General features: G+C 58.5%; 1 protein-coding gene across 2 annotated transcripts in view; it reads left to right on the top strand.

Annotated features, from left to right (window-relative positions):
• Positions 1-4,589: 4,589 nt before the first annotated feature.
• The window catches only part of PRKCD (protein kinase C delta), a 32,213-nt gene continuing 22,906 nt past the window's right edge, over positions 4,590-13,896 (top strand). For both annotated transcript variants that reach the window (XM_049862513.1, XM_049862514.1), the window contains exons 1-2: positions 4,590-4,836; positions 8,136-8,249. The gene's annotated coding sequence lies outside the window, so the exon portion shown is untranslated. The remainder of the gene's footprint in view (positions 4,837-8,135; positions 8,250-13,896) is intronic.

Consider the following 13,896-nt stretch of genomic DNA (forward strand, 5'->3'; position numbering starts at 1 on the left):
CTGCGGGGGAGAATAAGGCATAGGCAGGTGACGGGGCTAGTGAGGCCCGGGGGCTGTGGTAACTGAGCCCTCTGGACACCCCAGGTGCCTGCGCCTAGTGTGAGGCGTCAGAGCAGGGTGAATGCGGAGCGGGAGAGGGACAGGGGAGGTGAGCAGGTGAATGGGGTAGAAGAGAGGTCTGTGTCCAGGGGATAGCCGTGGCTCCTGACTGCCCCAAACACCAGTGCCAACCCTCCTCCCAGCCCTTTGTAGGGGGCAGGTGGGCAAAGGGGCCAGGAGGGGTTCCCAGAGTAGAGCTGGGGCTGGGCTGGCCTGCCAGCGCTTCAGGAAAGCCCTGTGCCCCGCACTTTTGGAAAGCACCTTCCCCTTGTCTACGTAGGCATTGCTCAGGTTTCACACAAACACACATTTACTGAGGAAGGAACCTGGAGACCTTTAGCCCAGTCTCACCAACCCTTTATTTGGGAGTTAACAACAACTTGGATTATTGAGTTTTGCTACTAGTGCCTCAGGAGCTTGGTCTCTTCAATCTTCTCGACACCCCCATGAGGATATTACTATAATCTCCACTGGACAGATGGAGAATTGGACGCACAGCTAAAGCACAGGTCCACGGCAGAGCCAGGATGTGAATGTGGGCCCTCCAGCCCCCTGACCTGGCACTTCCCTGCCATGTGGCACTGTCTCCAAGGCCACTGCTTTTCCCACCTGCCCTTGCCCTCCCACCCTGTGCCCCAGGCTGATACCCCTGTTAATGATCTTCATGGCAGCCCAAGGGTTGGCCACAGGTTGGACCATGTCCCAAGTGCCCTCCCCACCGTCACTACTCCCAACCGGACCCTTCCAGGCTCTGACATCTCCAGCAGTTGCACAGGTGCACCATCCTGGCTGGCCTGGGCCTCCTGCTCCAGAAACATGAACCCACTCTCCTTTTGGCCAGCCAGTGCTCTAGGTATGATGGGAATGCCTCTGGCAGCTGAAGCATCAGGGAGGGGATAGGGACAAACAGAGACACAGTGAGCGAGAGGCAGAGAGGGGCCCAGTGAGGAAGACGCCAGGACAAGGACAAAATCCTGGCTGAGAGTAAGTAGGTGGGGCACCCATCCTGCCCACAGCTGGGTGGACCCTAGGGACAGAGGGAGGTCCAGGCCCTTTCTAGGCTGCTTGGCTGAATCCTGGGGGACACCCAGGGTTCATGCCTCTCAGTGAGACAGCAGCAGCAGGAGTCAGACTGACCTTCTTCTGGACAGCCCAGGTGGGCTCCAAGGGTGGGAGTCTGGACTCTGCCCAGTGCTACCCCGATCCACCCATTTCCCTGGCTGCAAACCTGGATGAGGAGGAAGGGAAAATACCACTTCTTGGTGCTTGCTTTGGGCCCAGCCCTGTTCAGGGATTTACACCCTACGTCACTCAAGGCTATCGAGAGCTCTTCCACAAATGAGAGCCTGTGGCTTGGCACAATGACAATACCCAGTAACTCTGGACAGTGTGGACTGAGCCCCCACTGGCGCCCACCCTGGGTAAAGCACTGCGCACATCACCTCACTTAATCCTTACTAAGCCCCTGAGATGGGCTTTTCATCAGCCTCCTTTCATAGGTGACAACTCAGGCTCCGAGAGGTATGGTTGCCCGCCTAGGGTCACACGGTTGGCAAGTGGCGCAGCCAAGACTTCCTCCTAGGCTTCATTGGGCCCTTCTTAGGTCAATGCCAGGCAGGTCACAGGGGCACCTGGATTGTCCCCCCCCACCGCCCACTTCCATCTCTTTGGCACCCAGGAGCAATTCCAGGGTATAGGGTGGCTCCAGCCAACCTTGACCCAGGCTCCCTGGACCCCATGCAAGCTGGTTCCCCCTAGGTCCAGGGCCATCTCTGAAGGGAAGCCCACCTGCATCCCTCCTGTGTCCTGGCCACAGCATGGCCTGCACAGCCTCAGCTCCTCTGCTCCCCCTCTGAATGCATCGCACTTCTCCTTGGAGTCTCCAGAGGAGAAAGTCGCTGAGGTGCTCGCAGAGCCTGAGCTCTTGAGTCTGCATAATCCTGAGGGCCAGAAATGTGCTTCCTGGGGTCTAACTTAAATCATTCTTGCTCTTGCAACACCAGCCCAACTCTAAGGAACGGCTATCAACAAGGGGTGCTTTTACCCTCCTGGGGACATTTGGCAATATTTGGAAACATTTCTCATTGTGGCAACTTGGGGAATTGCTACTGGAATCTAGTGGGTAGAGGCCAGGAATACCCCTAAATTTCCTAGAGTGCACAGGATGGCCCCCACAACAAATAATTATTTGTCCCAAAGGTCAGTAATGCCGAGATTCAGAACCTCTGATTAAAGCATGGGCTTTGGAGACAGGCAGACCTCAGTTTCAATCCTACTGGCTGTGCACCCTTAGGCAAATGGCTTCACCTCTTTCTGAGCCTCAGTTTGCTCATCACTAAAACTGGCACTAATAGTGGCTCTCACCTCACAAGGTCCTGAGAACTGATCAGACAGCACACATCCCGCACCCTGCTCAGGGCCTGCGTCTTGGGAAGCTCCTGTCAGTGACAGCCATTGTTTTCTTTTCCTTCTTTTCCGTTTTCCAAGGCGAACAGCAGGAAGCAAAGGTCTGGTGGCTGGACCTGGAACTCCCCAGGGGTCAGCCCTCCCCCAGCAGTGCCTGGCACAGTGTGAGCCTACTGTTGGTGTTGAAGGAGAAGCCAAGTTGTTTGTTGTGGACCTAGAGGGAGGAGCCAGAAAGGAAACCTGATCCCAGATGGGCAAAGGTCACCTGAAGCTCACCTAGCTCATTCTTGCCTCCAGCCCAACCCCAGGGAAGCCATGGGGTGGGGGTTGGGGGGGCAACCAGGACACAAAACACCCTAATATATATGGCCCCTTTGCTCAAGGATAGGGCACAGATTCAAAGTAGACATCAGGGAGTTGTGGCATATGAGTGGATACAACCAAGACAAGTAGAGATATGAGGGGTGGGGGTGAGAATGACATTTGGGCCCAGGGAACCGCATGTGCAAAGGCCTGGTGGTGAGAAGGAGCAAGGCTATTTCCCAAATGGTAGTCCAGTGTGGCCAGAGGTGTCCACCTTGGTAGAAAGGGCCCACCCTGATGGGACGATGGACAGGCGTCAGGGCTGGGAACCCGGACATCATCTGGCTTTCAAACTGGGTCCTCCCTCTTCCTGGGGTGTAGGGCACCAGCCTGTGCTCCCTCTCAGCTGCCACATCACCCCCCACCTTGGGAAGAGTAATTGTTGTTTTTCTGTCTCCAGGCCAGACCCCCTCCTTTCCTGATTACCACCTCACTTGCAAACAGGATTTAGGATCTTCCTCTCTCTTAGTCTCTCCATCCCCAGGGGGTTTCACTAGCCACCCCCCCCCCCCCCGCACCATGCCCATCACAGTCCTGCAGCCCAGCCCCTCTTCTCTACTCATCTGCCCTGATCTCAACCCAGGGTCCTCCCACCTTAACAGGCAGCCCCTCTGTCCCCAACCCAGCCCCTCCTCTCTCCTGCAGCCCCTCTGCCCCATCTGTCCCCCAAGAAGCCCACTTGATCCTGTCATTCCACCTCATGTAACCACCTTTACGACCTTTCCACTTCTTCAGAAGACCAAAGTCCTAGCCATGGCCCCCTTGCTCAACTCAGGCCTTCTCAGGGATTGCCCCCACTTCCATCCCTTTGGCCTCAGCCGGGAAAAGCTGTTCAGATCCTTCTCATCTCCTCTAGGTTGTCCCCCAAGGGACCTGGGACCTGGAACCCTCTTCTCTGCCTGTTGGAAAGTGATATTTCTTTAGATGAATACAGGGCTAACAGCTTTGTGAGCTCTGCCTGCAGGGTAATGGACTTACTGGGGTCCACTCGGTCCCCAGGCCTTGGGCCCAGAGGACACTCAGTGAAGGGATAAACGAGTAAATGAATGAATGAAGGCCCACAACGATGTTCGGTGTTTGGGAAGGAAACTCGGGCATCTGCGGGGGCGACAGGGAGCTTCCTAACGTAAAGGCAGGAGAGTGATGGACTGGGGGGCCGGTCAGGGTAGGGGACGCTCCCAGAACCCCTTGGCTAGCGACTGGGACCGGGTAGAGCCTGCTGCCCTGGAGTCTTCCCGGCTCCATCTCCGGGGGCAGGCCTGGCGGCGGGCACGGAGCCCGGTCGCGTCCGCTCTCCAGCCGACAGGAAGAGACGGATCTAGGTCTGGCAAGGCCGGCCGGTTGGCCGACGGGGAGTCCCGGGCGCGGGCGCGGGCGCGGGCGCGGGCGCGAGGAGCCGGGGAACCCCTGCCGCTGCCTCCCGGGCCCCAGTGTGCTGGAGTGAAGGGGCTCCCGTTTGGGGCCTGAGCGCCCTCCTTTGTAAAAACAGGACCCTCTCTGAGGGCTGGTGCGCACACCGAAGACGGACGGAGGGTGAAGTGTGCTGGGGAAGGCAGAGATGGCCTGAGACTCTGTGACCCGCACCGAGGTAGGCGGAGACAGCGGACCCCAGGCTCCGAGCTGGAGGGGGCAGGCCTCCGAGGGGCGGGCCCTGGTGGGGGCGGTCCCTGGTGGGCGGGGTCAGAGAGGGGGCGGGGCCGGTCGGCACCTGGGTGAGGTCGCGCCGCCCCGCCCCCTTGCACTTCCGTGTGCGGCGGCGCCGGAGCCGGAGGCAGCGATTGCCGGGAGCCCCTGAGCGACCCCCGGCGTCCGCCCACCGCGTCGAGACCCGGGTCGTGTCTCATCTGCCGCCGGGCCCGCTCGGGTCAGGGCCCGCACCGACCTCCGACCCTCGCGCGCGCCTCAGAGCCGCGCGGGGAGCCAGACCCCAGCCGCCGAGACCCCTGGCGCCTGGCCCCGCGCCCGGAGGTGAGTGAGGACTGGGCCCCGGCGCGGGATCGGGGCTACCCGGAGGGCGCGCCATCCCTCCCTTCCTCCCCCGCCCCCCCGCCTCCGGTTCCCCTTTCCGAAATCAAGAAACTGAGCCGTAGGCGGCGAAAGTCCCGCCGCGCCGAGATCCGCTGGTGCCTGCGTCCCTCCATACGACGGCGGGAGCCGAGGCCCCCTAGTCCTCGGGCTCCCGGCTCCTCTCCCCGACTGGGCGTCCCTAGCCCCTCCGAGTGTCCCTCCCGAATCTCTCTGGGACCCTCTGTCCGTCGGTCTGTCCCCACTCCCTCTGTGTCCCCCTCTCCGCATCTCCCCAGTCCTGTCTGTCCTTCGTCCCCCGTGTGCCCCATCGCCCCCCTCCCCGCCCCTTGGTCCTGTGCTCCGGGAGCCGCACCCCCAGATCACGCCCGCCGCCCCCTCCGCGGCCCCTGCCTGTCCTGCCGCCTCTCATTTTTCACCGCGGGGCCGAACCAAGCCAGGCCGCCCGCCGGGCCTCGCCTCCAGCTCCGGTGTCCCTGCCCGGCCCGCGCGGCGCCTCCTCCTCGCTCTCTCTTCTTTCAGTCACTCTTTCTTTCCATCTATCTCTGGGCTGGGCTTGGCTCTAGCCTCCACCCCACCTCTCTGCCCTTCTGCCCCCTTCAACCCTCTCCCTTGGGGGCACTTGCCTGGTCCGTCGGTCCCCGGCCCCTGCCCTGCCCAGGCGCCATCTCCGACGGGGACCCAGCCAGGTGAGGGGCGGGGGCAGGGGAGGCGGGAGCGTCTTCCCGGTCCGGAGGGAGGCAGGAGATTTGCACTGTCAGAGCAGCCCCTCTTGCTCAGCTCCCCGGCTTGGGGAAGGGGAGAGCCCCACTGAGCCTCCCACTTAAACCTGGGGCTTTTGCGTGAGCAGGGAGGGGTCCCTTCTCTTCTGGCCCCCATCCTGTGCGCATGGACCTTGTCTCCCTTGCTGAGTCGCCTGTGTCTGGGCGAGTGGGTATGTTGTGTGTCTAGATCTGCTTGTGTGTTTTTTGTCACTGTTTCTGGGACTTGCCTGTGTGTGTGTCCTTTCTCACGTGTGGGACTTGCCTGCGGGTATGTGTGTGTCTGGGTGTGTGTCCTGAGGCTCTGTGTGAGTCCTTCCAACTATGTGTGAACCATGTCTTGGTGTGTTCTTTGTTACTAGACTCCCCCTATGTGTTGGATTAAGTATGTGAGTGTTCCTGTGTGTCTCAAGGGTCCTGCGTTGCACACTGGGTGTGTCATGGTGACCCACCAACCATTTGACCTGTTAATCGAGGTAGCCCCCGATATCGGGGTGCCAGTCTACCAGGCTAATATGTGTGTATGAATATGTGCACACACGCATGTAGTTCTGTTCCTCTGTGACTGAGCCACCGTGATCAGGCTGACCTGGTCACCAAGGGAGGGGACTGTTCCCTTGGGTTTCCTTCTTCCTTCTGTGGACTGAGGTGGGGCGTGGCAGACAGACCGGCAAAGGGCAGCTCTGTGTGCGTGTGTGTGTGTGTGTGTGTGTGTGTGATGTTGAGGTGTTTGGTCAGCCACTACCTGGCTGTGGGGTGGTGTAAAGGATCCGGTGTGTGACGGGGCTGTGGCTGGGGGTGAGTCCGTGGCGGTGTGGGGTTACGATGTGAGCGGATGACTGGTGGGAGACTCACAGTCTGACTGTATGAAACTGCAAGTGCGTGTGCTCGGGGAGTGACCGTGATTGTGGGGAACTGAGAGTGCCTGGGCATGGGTGTCGGTGGCATTAGGGGGTGTGACAAGGTGTGTGGTGCCTGTGCCCTGGGTGACAGTGCCAGGGGCGGGGTGAGAACCCAATCATGAGCGTGTGGTGGACTGCCAGGGTGTGAGTGTGCACACAGCAGGCCCCAAGCCAGGCCCTGGCTCCTGGGTAGTCTGGGAAGGCCCAGGCCCCATACTTTGCCATCCTCTGCTCTCCCAAGTTGACACACACCGGGGGAAAGTCTTGGGGTTTGTAGTGTTGTAACTAAGACCTCGGGCTCTGGAACCAGAAAAGACTTAGGCTCCAATACTTGCTGGGCATCTTAAGAGCAAAAGATTCAGCTAGGCCTCTCTAAGGCTCAGTTTCTTTATGTGCAGAATGGAGAAGGTCGTCCTGAGGACTGGCGGTCCCGTGTCAGGGGTCCTTTATCACCGCATTGGCCTTTAATGAATGTTCAGCACATATTAAGTCTTATTTAGCCACCGCCTCTCCAGCTGTATGACTCCCATTCTCCTGGGAGTGGGGCTAATGGAAGCCCAGACAGTCACCAACCCAATTTCCTGCCTGGGATGTGTCCATTGATGTTATCTTCCCACCTCCTTGACCAGGCTGCTTGTGGGAGGAAGCAGAGGCTGACAGAGCCCCTAGCACTCAGCCCTGTTCGGCCCCACCCCTAGTTTCAGCAGCAGCGAAGGGGTGGGGGGTCATTCCGACCTGTGACTGCAGGGTACTGACACCGTTTAGCTGGCACAGCTAATTGAAGTTTAAATTGAAATTAGAAATAATTTAAAGTACAGACAAAAAGATAAAGCCTGAGGATACATTAGCCCCTAGGGAGTGCTGATGGGGTCTCTAGCTGGGAGAGGGACTCACATCTGGGGAGGGGCATCTTTTGTAGGTGCCTGGCCGGCAGAAAAAGGAGACCAGGGCCTCTTTGCTGCCTTTGCCATCCATTCCTTTCAGGATAATTCTGGGCCTTAGTTTCCTCAGCTGTATAATGGGTACATCAATAATTGAGAATATCCAGAGCTACAAGGTACCAAACAAGGAATGAAAAAGTGTTACTATTCATTTGATACTCCCAATATGAGTCTAGCAGAGGACTGGGCATGTCTCATCATTGGAGCCTCAGAACCACCCAGGGAAATGTGTACCAGCATTCTTCCCATTTTGAAGATGAGGAAAACTGAGGCTCAGAGGAGTTGCTCGAGACCACAGAGTAGGGGTACCTGATTGCTTCCTAGGCCCCCCAAAGCCTGCAGGGTCAGGAATGGCTCTCTTGTGTATGCCCTATGGCTTCCCCACCAGGCTGGAAACACTCGGAGGGCAGGAACACAGTGTTCCACCCCCAGCGTGGAATGGACATATTACCGTTGCCCAGGAAATGTTGGGCCCACCACCCCATTTCACAGAAGAGGAAGCCGAGTCCAGAGAGGCCTGAGGTTTCAGAGCCAGGCAAGGATGAGCTGGGCCTATGTCAGCCATGCTGGGGCTGACCGATGGGGAAAGTCTGTTTGGCTGCACCTTCTGGCTCAGCTGTTTTCTCCTGTCCCTGCAGGTCTGCTGGGAACTGGCCCCGGGTGAGGGCAGCGGGCCTGCTTCTCTGGTGGTGGTTGCGTGGCGGCGGCAGCACAAGCAAGGACTAGGCTCAAGCAGGAGCTGGAAGCCACAGGTAACACTAGGTCCTTTTAGGCGGATGGACAGATACGCAGTGTTCAGGGGCAGCCTTCCTCCTTGGGCTCCTCCCCTCCCACCATAGGGTGGGAGTAGTGGGGTGCATGAAGAGTCCTTGCACTGGGTGTGGGAACTGGGGTCCCAGAGGAGGCAGTGGCTTGCCCTGCCCACCGGGGGTTCCCTGGCCAGACATTGGCTTCTGGCCTGGGGAAGGCTTCGGTCTTGGAGCTTGGAGGCCTGGGACCCATCAGTGGTTCTTGGGGCAAGGAGGGGTGACGCTTTGCTGGACAGTTAGAGAGAAGTGAGCATGTGAGCCTAGGGTTAGGAGTGGATGTATCTGCGCTTCTGTGGCCCCTCGTATCTGCCTCAGGCTGTCCATATCATCACACAAGGAAACAGATTCGCCCTGGCCCCCACAAAGAGTCGGAGACTGAACTGAAAATGGAATTGGGTCTTCCAGTCTTGGCACAACCGAGCTCTGTTCCCCAGTCCCCTCTCCCTCCAGCCTCTCTGGGGCCCGAAGAGGGACTCTATATCCCTCTCCCTGCCCTCCAGATTCAGGGGTGAGCTGGGCAGAGCCTCTAAGGAATGTTAGGGGAGGCTGTAGTCTCCCCAAGTCCCCTTGTGAAGTTAGAAGCTCCTCCCTTTGCAAATAGCCTCGCCTCCTTCAACCTCCGTTGCAATGAAAATAGCCCTGGAAGTTACCCACTGAGTGCCTGGGGTCCCAATAATTCTGGGAAGGGGGAGGAGCGGAAGGGTTGCTGAGGGCACCTGGAACCTGGGAAGTGATAGTGGGGTAAGTAATGGTGGTCTTTCCTCAGGAGCCCACCCTCATCAACCCCTGACTCCCACACTTATTGGCTGTGAGGCACCTGTAGGTCCCTGGGGTGCCTGGGAGTAGTCTGGTGGGGTCTGGGCTCCCTAAGCCTGGCTGTGAGGAGCAGGAATTCAGGGCCCTCCCTTCTGGGCAGGGGCATGACAAAGACAGGGCCTTCTTTGGGTCTTAAACATGGTGGGGAGGAAGCAACATACCCAGCCTCTCCCAGCTCTGGGCCTCATTCCCTAAGAAGTTCGATTAATTAGCCTTGCAGCCAGCCCACTTTAAACTCCCAAACATCACCTAAACCTGTTGCTGTTGAGTCAATTCCGACTCAGAGCAACCCTTTAAGACAGGGTAGAACTGCCTCATAGGGTTTCCAAGGCACGGCTGGCGGATTTGAACTGCTGACCTTTTTGGTTAGCAGCTGAGCTCTTAACCACTGCAACACCAGGGCCCTGAAACATCACCTACGTAGCCTGCGTAAACATGTGTGTGCTAACACAGGGATACGGAAATGGAGGCTGTGCTTGGCGCATATGCTTGCAGATACAGACCCACGAGTGCCCATGGTGGGTGGTGGTGGGGTTACATACTTGCCTGCACACACATCACACATTTGTACACACAGGTGTTCACATGTATGGGCACGCTCAGACACACACAGACGCTCACCCAGTCTCCACCATCATCCATGCACTCAGACATCTGCCCACACACATCACACTGCCTGTTCTGGAGCCAGGAATGGAGGGTCCCTGGTCAGGGTCACAGCCCAGCCAGGCCAGTCTGTTTCTGGCACCTGAGGGTGAGCTTCAAGGTGTGGCTATGACCACAGGGGAGTGAGGGGCTGGGCCACACTGGGAGGTGAGCTCTGTCCAGGCATTTAACAGGCCCCCCAGGCTGACCAGGGCTTAGTATGGGGGGGCATGGAGTGTGGAGGAGGGCCTTGTCAGCTGTGCTGGCACAGTTAGTAACTGCTGCCACAGAGGAGGAAGTGGGCTGCCTGTGGTCGTGGGGCCAAGGTGCTTGGCAGGCGGGTGGGGGGTCCTGTTGGTCCTTCTGTCCCCCACAGCGTCCATGCCTTGTGGGAGTGGAGTTGCCGGGCTCTGGAGACTGGGAGGCACGCTGGCTGCTCTTCTCCTGGGGGACAGTCTGTCCACTGTCCAAGGCCTGGGCCCAGGGGAGAGGCCCGTCCGTCTAAGGCGTTTCTGGAGGCTGACTTCCTCTGGGCTGCCCAGGAAGTGGTTTCAGAATGGGACTGACCAGCCCTCCGTCCACGGTTTGCCCCGCCCCCGCCTTGCCTGCCGAGGGCAGCCCCATCTGGCCAACGGGTTAGGCTGACTGACCAGGCTTTCCACTGCTGGGGCTGGGTGGCGGGCAGACAGGTCAGGCCTTGTTGGGGGCTCAAGGAGAGGGGCGGGTTCTGAGGCCGTGAGGTCCCCTGCAGCCCCCACGCCCCAACCCCTCCCTTGCTCTGAGCCTGTAAGCCAGGTTAACTCTGGGCAGCTCAGCCTCCTTGTGAGTGGCCAGCCTGCATCTCTGGAATTTAGCAGCTCCAGGCAGCTGTGTGAACCTGGGCCCTGGCTCTGAGCTCAGCACCTCAGTTTCGCCACCTGAGAAATGGGATATGGTGGTGGTGTAAAGGAAACAACTGATAATGTATGCAAAGTAGCTAGCAGTGTGCCTAGCGCATTGTAAGCATTTAATGGTAGAAACTGTAGTTATGTAAAGCACTTAGCACCCAGATGACGGTAACTGTTCAGAAAAAGGCAAGTGGCCTGAAGACCTGTTATTATTTTTTGATGGGCTGGGGGCTGTCCCAGGGCCAGGTGGCTGCAGAGCCGGCTGAGAAGCCACGTATCTGCCTCCTTCATCCCCTCTCGATTCTGCCTCCAGCAGCAGTGCTGGGGACGGGGAGGGGTTCTGTCGGTTCAATAGGCTCCATGTCCTCTGAGGAGAGGTGCCCCAGGGTGGCAGCTGTGCCCACTCAGCAGCCCAGCCCCCTCCTGCTCCTCTCCCCCTCACTCCCTTTCAAAGGGAGAAAAATAGATCGCGTGATAAATGGATGCAGAGAAGGAAATGGTAGTCCACAGCTGCCTGCTGCCCCTTCAGGCTTCCTTTGGCCCCACTCCCCTGCTCTGGCCCCCTGCAGGCCATTGGGCTTGGAGCAGCCAAGGCTGAGAATAAGGGGGTGGGTGGTAGGCCCTCCTGCCAACTTGCCTACCCTTTGAACCCAGGAGTCAGTCTTTGGGTTGGGGAGGAGGTAGACATCAGGGGCTGATGGAGGCTGGAGGAATGGAGGGGGAGGAAGCTGGAAATCCCCCCATGTATACGGGCACATACACATATCCTTGGCAGACGGCAGCTGGCGGCAGGGCCCTGCCTGCCCCAGGGACACATAGAAGGAGGGTTGGACTGAGCTTCAGTCTTCACTATTCGAGGCTGAGAAACTGGGGGTCTTGGGCATTGAAGGTTGGTGATGATGGTGGTGCAGTAGGCAGTAGGCAGGGAGATCGAGGGGGCGGGGCTGGGCCGTGAGTGAGTGAGGGCATCCTGAAGAATTAGGAGCAGGACCCCTGAAGTCATCAGAGAGACTGGGTTTAAATCCTTATTTGACATTTACAAGCTATATCCTCTCAAGGCAGAGCTGGACTGCTTTGAGCCTCAATTGTCTCGTCTGTGAAATGGGTGGGTCAGGAAGTGTTTATCTGAGACCCGAATGATGTGTGTGTGGGAGAGGTGTCCAGGAAGATGAACAGCAAGCACAGATGCTCCCAAGTGGGAAGGAACTTGGCTGCTCAGGGAACCGAAAGGGGTCATTGTGGCTGGGGCAGAGTGAGGGGAGGCAGTGGCTGAGGAGGTCCGAGAGGCAAACCTCTGGTTGTGGGGGCAGAAGGACTGTGGAGCCAGAGGAGGGGAGGGGAGCAGGTAGCAGGCTGGTGCGGAGCCCTGGGGAGGGTGATGGTGGCCAGGACAGGAACGGGGGTGGAGAGAAGAGAGGGTTTCAGGGTAGACACAGGCAGAAATGATGGCGATGCTGTATGGGCAGGAAGGGAAGGATGAAGACCTACCCTTGGTGTCTGGCCTGAGCAACTGGGTGGGCATTGGGGCTGGAGCAGATGAGGAGCTCTTTGGATGGGGGAACATGTTTGAGTGCCCTCCAGAGGCGTCCGCATGGTGAGGTCAGGCAGGCAGGTAGGCCCATGAGCCTGGAACTCAGGAGAGTCCAGGCAGAGAGCAAAGACCTGGGATAGCAGGAGAGGCTCAACAGGCCTTTGGTGGGAAGTTTGAGAGGCCCCGGGTACAGCACTGGGCTGGACTGCGCACGAGAGAAGGCCATCGGCCGTCCTCGCCAAGGTCCCTGCCAAGGGGCCTCTGGAGGGGTGGGCAGGCGGGCTTGTTGTGGCTGGGCCGCTGTTTTCACAACAGCACTGGAAGCTTTGGACCACGTCTATGGCCATGTTGGGTAAACAGGTGCCAAGGCCCAAGGCCAGATCAGGCATCTGCTCGGTGTGGGCTGCGGGTGCTGGGGGCCAGGGGAGACAGGTCACAGGGTCCTCGATTATAAGGGGTAGAGAAAGCATAGAGGTCTCTTGTTGTCAAGGCAGGGGGACTAAGACCCGGAGGGGGTTAGTGGCTGGCTTGGAGTCTGCCAGCTGGTCAGGCTGCCTTTGCCCAGCCTGGGTCTCTTCCCAGAGCAGGGCATCCCTGGGCTGGGTGGCTTAAGAGAACCCCTTTCTCACTGATAGAAGGACGTTTGGGGGCCTCTATGGTTGCCAAGGATGGCTGTAGGTAGATGGGAGAGGGCCAGATGTGAGGATGATAATGGTGATGGCTTCTGTGTATCATCACTGCTCTGTGCCCTCAGAACAACCCTCTGGGCAGGGCAGGATCCTTTCACTTCACAGATGAAGACACCAGGGCAGCTTGACCAAGCTCGCAGGGCACGCAAGTCAGATCAAATCTGAGTTTAGACTTGTCCAACCCAGCCCAACCTGAGGCCAAGCTCTCCAGGCCCTCTGTTTGCTGCCCACTGTGGGATGGCCCTGGTGGTGTAGTGGTTAAGAACTCATCTGTTAACCAAAAGGTTGGCAGTTCAAATCTACCAGCTGCTCTTTGGAAACCCTAGGGACCAGTTCTACTCTGTCCTATGGGGTCACTATGAGTTGGAATCAACTCGACGGCAATGGGTTTGTTTTGGTGGGATGGCTTGCCACACTCCTGCCTCTCTCGAGGCTTTCTCCCAATCCCTAACATAAGGAGGCACCATTTAAGCCCTGCCTACCTTGTAGGGGTGGCAAAAGGATTATGTGGCCATCTTAACTTCTCCCAAACAGATTGTTCTCAAAGAAATCAGGAAAATCATGGAGCCTCCCTATAGGAGGAGGCCTGTATGGATACGCAGACAGAAGAGCTGAGGAGAGGGCTTGGGGCCCGTGTACATGGGAGATGATAGAGGGGCTGTTCTCACTCCAGTCACATACCCTTGCTCTGCTAGAGGCCAGCTAGGGGCTAGGACCAGAGGGCCCTGTCCACTCCTGCAGGCTACCCTGTTGGCTTTGTGGCTTTGGGTGAACTGCTGCACCTCTGCTCAACGACCTCTGCCCAGCGAGTCTGGAGACTCGATGGAGGTTGTGTGTGGGGTGCCTGACATGGCCACTCCCACCTGCACAGGTGTCAGCCCATCCTTCCTCCTGTCCACCAGCCCTGTGACTGCCACCTGTGACCCCGGACCTCGTCCTCAGCCTCTGCTGACTTCCCCTCAGAGTGGCTCAGCAGCTGAGCGGGCAGAGGCCTGCCCAGCAATGTGCCTGACCAACCCACT

The sequence above is a fragment of the Elephas maximus genome, chromosome 20, assembly GCF_024166365.1.
Source record: "Elephas maximus indicus isolate mEleMax1 chromosome 20, mEleMax1 primary haplotype, whole genome shotgun sequence".
NCBI classification, from domain to species: Eukaryota; Metazoa; Chordata; class Mammalia; order Proboscidea; family Elephantidae; genus Elephas; species Elephas maximus.